The following is a 7,941-nucleotide window of genomic DNA, read 5'->3' as shown; positions in this document are numbered from 1 at the left end:
GATCATCATTTCTAATATAATATGTTCAATCTAATTGAGACATCATTAAATCCACTTACATGGGACATCTCCCAAGTTACTGAATTAATACTAATTACCAGCAAAGATTGTTGCTTAATTGGGATGGTAGTTCTGCTTAATTGGGATGGCTGCTAGTGATTAAATTGTACTCAAAAAGAAATATCCCAGCCTGGTTTAAAGGCTAATTATACTTTGTCTCCTCTCTAAAGACCTCTCTGAAAGTACTGTTAACTGAGAGCCAGAAAGAGTTTACACTCACCCTTCTCCAACTCCCTTTCAGTGTAATGAAACAGCTTAAAAGCCCATTAATTAGCATCTTTTTAAAACCACTGTATGATTGTGTTTTTTCAATGAGACTACTGAAGAGACCAACTTTAGCAAACTATAATTCTCTCAACATAAAAAGGGTTCCCTCTTTTTCCAGGATCTGCAATCTAATACAAACCAGCATAATAACCATCAAAGCAGCACTTATAAATGTTAACATACCTCAAAGTATCAAACAGGGAACTAAGAGGAATAGGCATAAAACCATTAGAGATCAATACAAAGAAGTATAAAATCTAGTATTTGATTTTATGGTAGAGACTAAAAGTGTCACATAATTAAGAAGAGGGAAAATTTATTATGGTATGGGGAGAGATTCAATGGAAGTAATATTTTAGAGAATTTAGATTGATAGCAGAAAATGGATTGGTTTAGGGAGCCTGGGGACGGTGAGACAGAAGAAGTTGAGTTTAAGTTCACTAGGACAGAGATAATCAAAGTCTGAATAAACTAGAGCAGACTCAAAAAACAAAAAGACAAAAGTATGAGTTGATGAGGGCCTGCATAGAAACACATACTGGGCTGAAATTTCTGCTAGGTCATACAGAGGCCCTAAGACAACCCAAGAAATCATGTTGTTTCCAGATTCAACTCAAGAATAAAATTTCCATAAAGAAGAATTATTTTGAAATAAATTATGTCATATATCTTAAATACTCTCTGGTTTGCAGTCAAGTTCTGGACTTTTTGGTGATGTTGTTGTTTCTCTTCCCCACAGCCACCCATGTAAAAGCTAAGAATTTAAGATTCCCTTCTCTTTGATGGCAGCTCATGTTTCTGTTCTGGACTATATAAGGGAGAATTCTATAATAATCTTAGTCATCAAAACCCCAAGGAATGTTTTGCATTGTCTGTTGACTTTGATAAATTCCTGTTTTTTCTTTAAAATTTAATTTTAAGAATAAATAAAGTAATTGGGAGTTAACTCTCAGTTTAAAACTACTGAATGAAGAAAGGGAAATAATGACTTTTATTGATTTTGCACTTTGAAACTAAATTATCACTACCTTATACAAAGTTTACATCCATATATGGATCACACAGTTTCCAGTAGCAGCCTATGGAGACCATATTAAGAAGGCATTATAATGTGGAATTTCAAACAATTTGAGTACAATTCTATTTGTAGTCTTATATGAGACTATTGCTATTACAATGTCAACAGAATCTCAGAGCTATTCATTATGATGTCATGATGTGAGTATATGACTTTGGGCAAAATAGTTTTAGGGTAAAACTACAGCTACCTAATTGTTGTAATACCACTATTTGAAAGTACTGTATAATGGTAAAACAATTTCATTGGAAGTCCACAGAGGTTATTTACAATGACAGGTAAAATGAAATACTATCAAGAGGAGTTATATTGCCAGAAAGCAAATTAAACAGAAATAGCCTACATTCAAACATCATTAAGTTTGAGGCATAAACCTACCAAGGCAAGAAAATTCAAGGTTTCTTTCCACAACATTTTTAGTGATGTCCCCTTGTGACTAAGCAATATCCACAGAACAGGTTTTCTGTGAGAATATACTGTAACAGCAAGTAATGTTACACACCAGTGGGAAAACAGTTATTATAATGTGAACTAAGTAGAAACAGGAATATAAACATTTTGCGCACCAGTTAAAAACAGTATGGTATAATTCAACATCATACAAAAGTCTTTTTCTCCACTCTATTAAGACTTTTTTATGAAATTACATAATATTCAGACAATTAAGTGGCTTCCTGAAATTAAGATTGTATCTTAACTTAGACTGTCCATATGTTTGTGGATTCATTAGTTAACTGTGCAGTTTATTAAATCAGCAAAAAGATATGCAGTTTAATCAAATTCACAACCATCTACCAAAATTGATATTAAAATGGGTCAAAATGGACATTTATCCAAAGTGAGAGATAGAGCAAATAACAGTTAATTTTTGAGAATTAGACTATCCTGTTCCCATCATGCTTATTTGGAATGCCTTTGAGGCAAATATGCCATAACCTCACCTATAGTTGTTTCATCTCCTCTAAATAGCTTTTGAAAAAAAACTCAATGTTTTGAAAAGGAAAAAAAGCCATTGTTTCATAATCAATAATAAAGATAGATTTTATTGTTCTTAATTTACTACAGAAACAATGAAAGCGAAACACATACCATTTTTCTAGTGTATTAAAACATGATTAGCATTATAGAATAATGTGCACGTGAATTTGATCAAAGATCAGGTAAAATTTCTTCAAGTAGAAAACCAAAAGGAAGAAGGATTTGAATTGTCATTTATCCTATAACTTACAAAAAGCTGTTTGATTTTCCTAGGAAAGGTCATTCTAGTTTAAGCACATTTTTTTTGTATTTCAATAGTATTTTATTTGGAGAAATATGGCCGACTCTCTGCTATATTTTTCTTTGGAAGTAGAAGAAAATATGTTGTCTCTTTATACAAATCAAGAACTTGGTAAAGAATTTTGTAGACTAGAGAAAAGCACTAAAAATTCAATGTTTCTAAATCCAAAGATAAGGACATATATATTGGCAAATTGGAAGATTGTGCGAATTCCTCTTCATTTTGGTGAATGGTTTTTCATTTTTTCTACTACGTACTTACAAATTTTGTGATCTCTTGTGCTCCAAAACAGGCAGACCTCTGGACCTTGACTTAGAGAAGAAATGATAAGAAGAAGCATTAAAGAAAGTCACCAGTCTCTGATAAATTTCCTTGCTCTTATATTTTCTAATGACAAAGCTATTAAAAATGTGAATTCTTATTACTCAGCCATAAAAAGAAATGAAATGGAGGTATTTGTAATGAGGTGGATGGAGTTAGAGTCTGTCATACAGAGTGAAGTAAGTCAGAAAGAGAAAAACAAATACAGTATGCTAACACATATATACGGAATCTAAGGAAAAAAAAAAAAAGGCCATGAAGAACCTAGTGGCAAGACGGGAATAAAGACACAGACCTACTAGAGAATGGACTTGAGGATATGGGGAGGGGGTGGGGTGAGATGGGACAGGGTAAGAGAGTGTCATGGACATATATACACTACCAAATGTAAAATAGATAGCTAGTGGGAAGCAGCCACATAGCACAGGGAGATCAGCTCGGTGCTTTGTGACCACCTAGAGGGGTGGGATGGGGAGGGTGGGAGGGAGGGAGATGCAAGAGGGAAGAGAAATGGGAACATATTGTATATGTATAACTGATTCACTTTGTTATAAAGCAGAAGCTAACACACCATTGTAAGGCAATTATACTTCAATAAAGATGTTTAAAAAAAAAAAAAATGTGAATTCTTGCATTTTCAATGTTATTAGCTAACACTTAACTTTAGCAGTAAATAATATGATTAATAAGGTCCCATAACATCACATACATACAACATAATCTAATAAAATAAGTTTTATTTAATACTAATTTTAAAATATCTTATATTTCATATAGACTAATTGCGGGGCTATCACTTTTCTTAGAGATATGCTGCTTTTGAAATAAATGATCTGAATGGTATATATGTTGTTCAACTGGTGATGAAAACTGTATTTAGGATCTAGTGAGAACCATATCTCTAGGAATTCTCAGATAATGTTTTCCCAAATTTGAGAACATGCTCTATGATGCTCTAAATTTCTAGTTTGAATAACACTTCCTCAAATATGCACATGGTACAGAATAAAATTTAATATTTTTCTATACATTTTCAGTTGGGTTTTGCCAGTAGGAATTTTGGAAACAAGCTGATGATTGGGGTGATCTGGTAGTCTGTGTGTGTGTGTGTGTGTGTGTGTGTGTGTGTGTGTGTGTAGTATTTTTCAATATGCTGTGAGATACAGAATATGATATTCAGCATCACATTGGATTCCCTTGCAAACTGTCAGGTTTCCTGAGGGAACATGAAGACCTCCATATAGCAAAATACAAATATTAAGGCATATATCAGATAACCCAAAATAAGAAGTTGCACTAACAGATCGAACAACAATATAAGAAAATATGCACTAGCAGTTGCAAATTTACAACAGAAATGCAACTAAAAGTTTTATAGAACAATGTTATTTAGAGTTTTCAGTGAATACACTACAGGGAACACTCAGTATGCTCAATGATATCATAGAAGTTTTTAAATGAACCACAAAATAAGAAGGGGTGGGAAGGAAATATTTTGGATGTGGAAAACACTAAAATGAAGAGAGCAAGAGAGGATTAACATTCCAACATGTGTTATCTTACCCCCAAACTGCCAACACACACGCATGAAAGGATCTGGAGAATCTGAAAATGTCAACGTTGATGCCCTGCTTTTCCAGATAAAAACTTAGACTTCTAGCTTTTCAAAAAAATATTGCATTCAAAAGGGTGCTGTATACAACATGGTATTATAGTAGTAGACTAGAATGGCTAAATAAATAGTTTAAACAGATAAGAGTACTGCACACCAGGGCAGTATGAGGAAAGCAGCTGAGAGGTCTCATGACTCAACTCAAACCTTGTTGTCTCAGGCCCTCAACAATTACTTTATTCTCTTTAAGTGTTAGAAGAACCATAATTTGCTTTTACATACTTGCATCTATTTTTTCCAAAAATTCACGTAAGATGTTCCCTGTTTCAGTAAACTCTACCCAGCTAGAATACTCCTTATGAAGAAACTGTGTCTCATACCTTTTATTCCCACACTTGGAAATAAAATAGATAGTAGCTCATTGATTTTTCTCTTTATATAATAACTTCGTAATGCCCTTGACTTTTACAAAAGTACTTGTATGTCTTCATAATTTAATGCAATGGCAAGAGCATTGACAGCTTTATCTGTACAATATTTATTCACATAATCATTTATCAACATCTGCTCATTTTTAATAGGTTTCCCAGTCATTAGTGAGAATCAGTAAAAGCCAACTAAATTTGCATGTTAATAAACTTGACTAGAAAGCTCTATCTATAGAGTTAAATGGCATTTACTGAATTTAGATGATAGTTGCCTGTATTTCGAGATAGTATAAAGGATAAAGTTTACTTAACTTTGATTCTGATGTTGTGTTTATATGTAATTACCAATGAAAACAGTAATAAGCATCATGCATGTAAGAAAATCATTTGTACTATAATTTACCTTAAGAATATGCCATAAATATTTAAATTTATTTTTAAAGTTTTGATAAAATATACCAAAAGATGTGAAATGTGCAGCCTGTCACACAGTTGCTTAAAATAACACAGGACATCTTTTCCCCTTTTTTTTTTAGTTTGTATTTTCTATTGGAGCATAGTTGATTAACAATGTTGTGTTAGTTTCAGGTGTACAGAAAGTGATTCAGTTATACATATACATCTATCACTTGGTTTGTTTAGATGTAGACTTTAAATATGTTAGTAGAAATGAAGGCAAGGTGATGGAGAAAAAGATTTTTGTCCCAGTGTATTTATAGATAGAGAGACTATATTAAAATATATCCCAGATTCTCAGGAGTGCAAAAGAAGGTAGAGATCATCTAAGATTATCCTTATGTTAGTAGAGAATGCTTTTTCTACTTTAAAGATAAGATTTTATCATAATAACAGGTAATCTACTATATGGAAGCAATTAATAAAAAGTATTTTTATATATAAGACACAAGTTTACAAATTACTAATGTATCTCTCCTAAGGGATCTTTTAAAATTTTTAAAGAAATTCAATTCAATGTATATTTTTGGAATGCCTTCTAAATGTTAAATACAGATAGATACTGTGGGGAATATAGAGATAAATAAGATCTGATTTTGTTGATCCACACTACTCAGATTCGTCCATAGCAGTACTCATACTGGTAATTTTGGATATAGTGTAATTGCAGTTTTCTGAAAACCCTAAAAGTTAAAATCCATTCTTATCTTAAAAACATTCTATATATTCATGAAGGCCATGGATTTTTTCCAGTTCGTTTAATCAGTGTAGACAACTAATACTATAATTTGGCGCAAAATCAATTTTTAAAAAATCCTGAATTATCTGCATTGGCTGTTGTTATTGATCAAGCTAAATGGATATATTGCCTGAGTCATTAAATTCTTCATAAATTTGAAGTGTTGACCTTTATCTCAGTAATATGCCTTAAATCTCATTGTGTACTTTTTTCTCCATATGTTATATCTTGCATTTCTTCTGAATGCTGTATGTTATTTGAGATGATGTTTAGCTACTTAAGGTAAATAACATTGCAATCAAGATATGACTTATTTATCTTTTCCTCCTATGCCGACTAGCAACCTATATCTAACACAAAATAGACATATAATATACATTTTCTATTTTTCATGCAGGAGCATATCTTAGATACATTACATATGAAAAGAAATGAGAGCTGTACCCAATATTCATTATAACCATACAACCATCATAAAGGGGTTGTTATTATGTCTTAGACACTGTTAAATGTTGTCTATGCATTACCTCATTTAATTATTACAACAACCCTGTTGGTTTATACAGTGAAGTTATAAAAGCTGGCAAAATACATTCAATTAATGGCAGGGGAACTAAGATTTCAATAGAAGTCTGTCTGACTCTAAATTATTAACTATTTACCACTATGTTACAGTGACTTTTTCATATTTTGGTATTTGGAAATATCTTTATAGTTTGACACTGTATAAGCAAGAATAAAGGAAAAAAGTTTAGTCAAATCTAATTGACCATACTAGGTAAGCTATTTGGATTCTAGTTCAACAAAATTGAGTGGATTTTTCTATTAACTGTATAATTTTAGATCCTCTAAGAGAGCGTGTTTAATTCAATCTAAGTTCTTTTTCACACTCCCTGCATTGGAATTTCTGATGTGACCTGTTCCTTGTATAATTTGCATACACTAGCTTTGCTTCAACTCTTATCCTTATAGATTTATATATCCCCCTACTTTCCTCATGTGCTCCAGATTTATAAAGATTACAGAATTTATAAAATAGAGTTCCAGGTTTATATACTGATGTACAAGCATATTTGGCTATTCCACAGACATTGACTCAACATGAGAAAAATCTTAACTTCCACTTCCCAAATTTGTTCCTCTTTTTTTCTGTATGTCTTTGAATTGTATTACCATTCACTCAATTGCCTCAGCCAAAAATATGAAAGGTATTCATAATGCTTTCCTCTAACTCATCCCTTATATACAATCTGTCGCCAATTTTGTTCATTATACTTCCTAAATATCTCTCAAATTAATCCACATTTTCCCAACTCCACCAGAGTCATCTTACCAAGGTCACCATTATTTCTTGCTTAGAATACTTCAATTTCCATCTAACTGTCCTTTTTTTTCTCATGTAGCCATAAGAAATATATCCTTCATACTAAACTAAGACTGCAAATCTGATCATTCACTCTTCTACCTGAAATTCTGCATAGAATCATCTATAAATTTCCTGATAAGATTTTGACTTCTTAATATAATTTTAAAAATTTTCTGAGGCCTTGCATTCATCTCAGTGTTCATTTTTTTTTGTGTGTACAAAGCTAGCTAGCTAGATACATGGAAAAACAGATAAATATGTGCCTAGTATACTCTTTCTCCTTTCCTATATATTCACTTGCCTAGCCCCAAATCCATTCATTCAATAAATTCATT

This window comes from Balaenoptera musculus, chromosome X (assembly GCF_009873245.2).
Source record: "Balaenoptera musculus isolate JJ_BM4_2016_0621 chromosome X, mBalMus1.pri.v3, whole genome shotgun sequence".
NCBI classification, from domain to species: domain Eukaryota; kingdom Metazoa; phylum Chordata; class Mammalia; order Artiodactyla; family Balaenopteridae; genus Balaenoptera; species Balaenoptera musculus.
Note: the sequence above shows the minus strand (reverse complement) of the source record.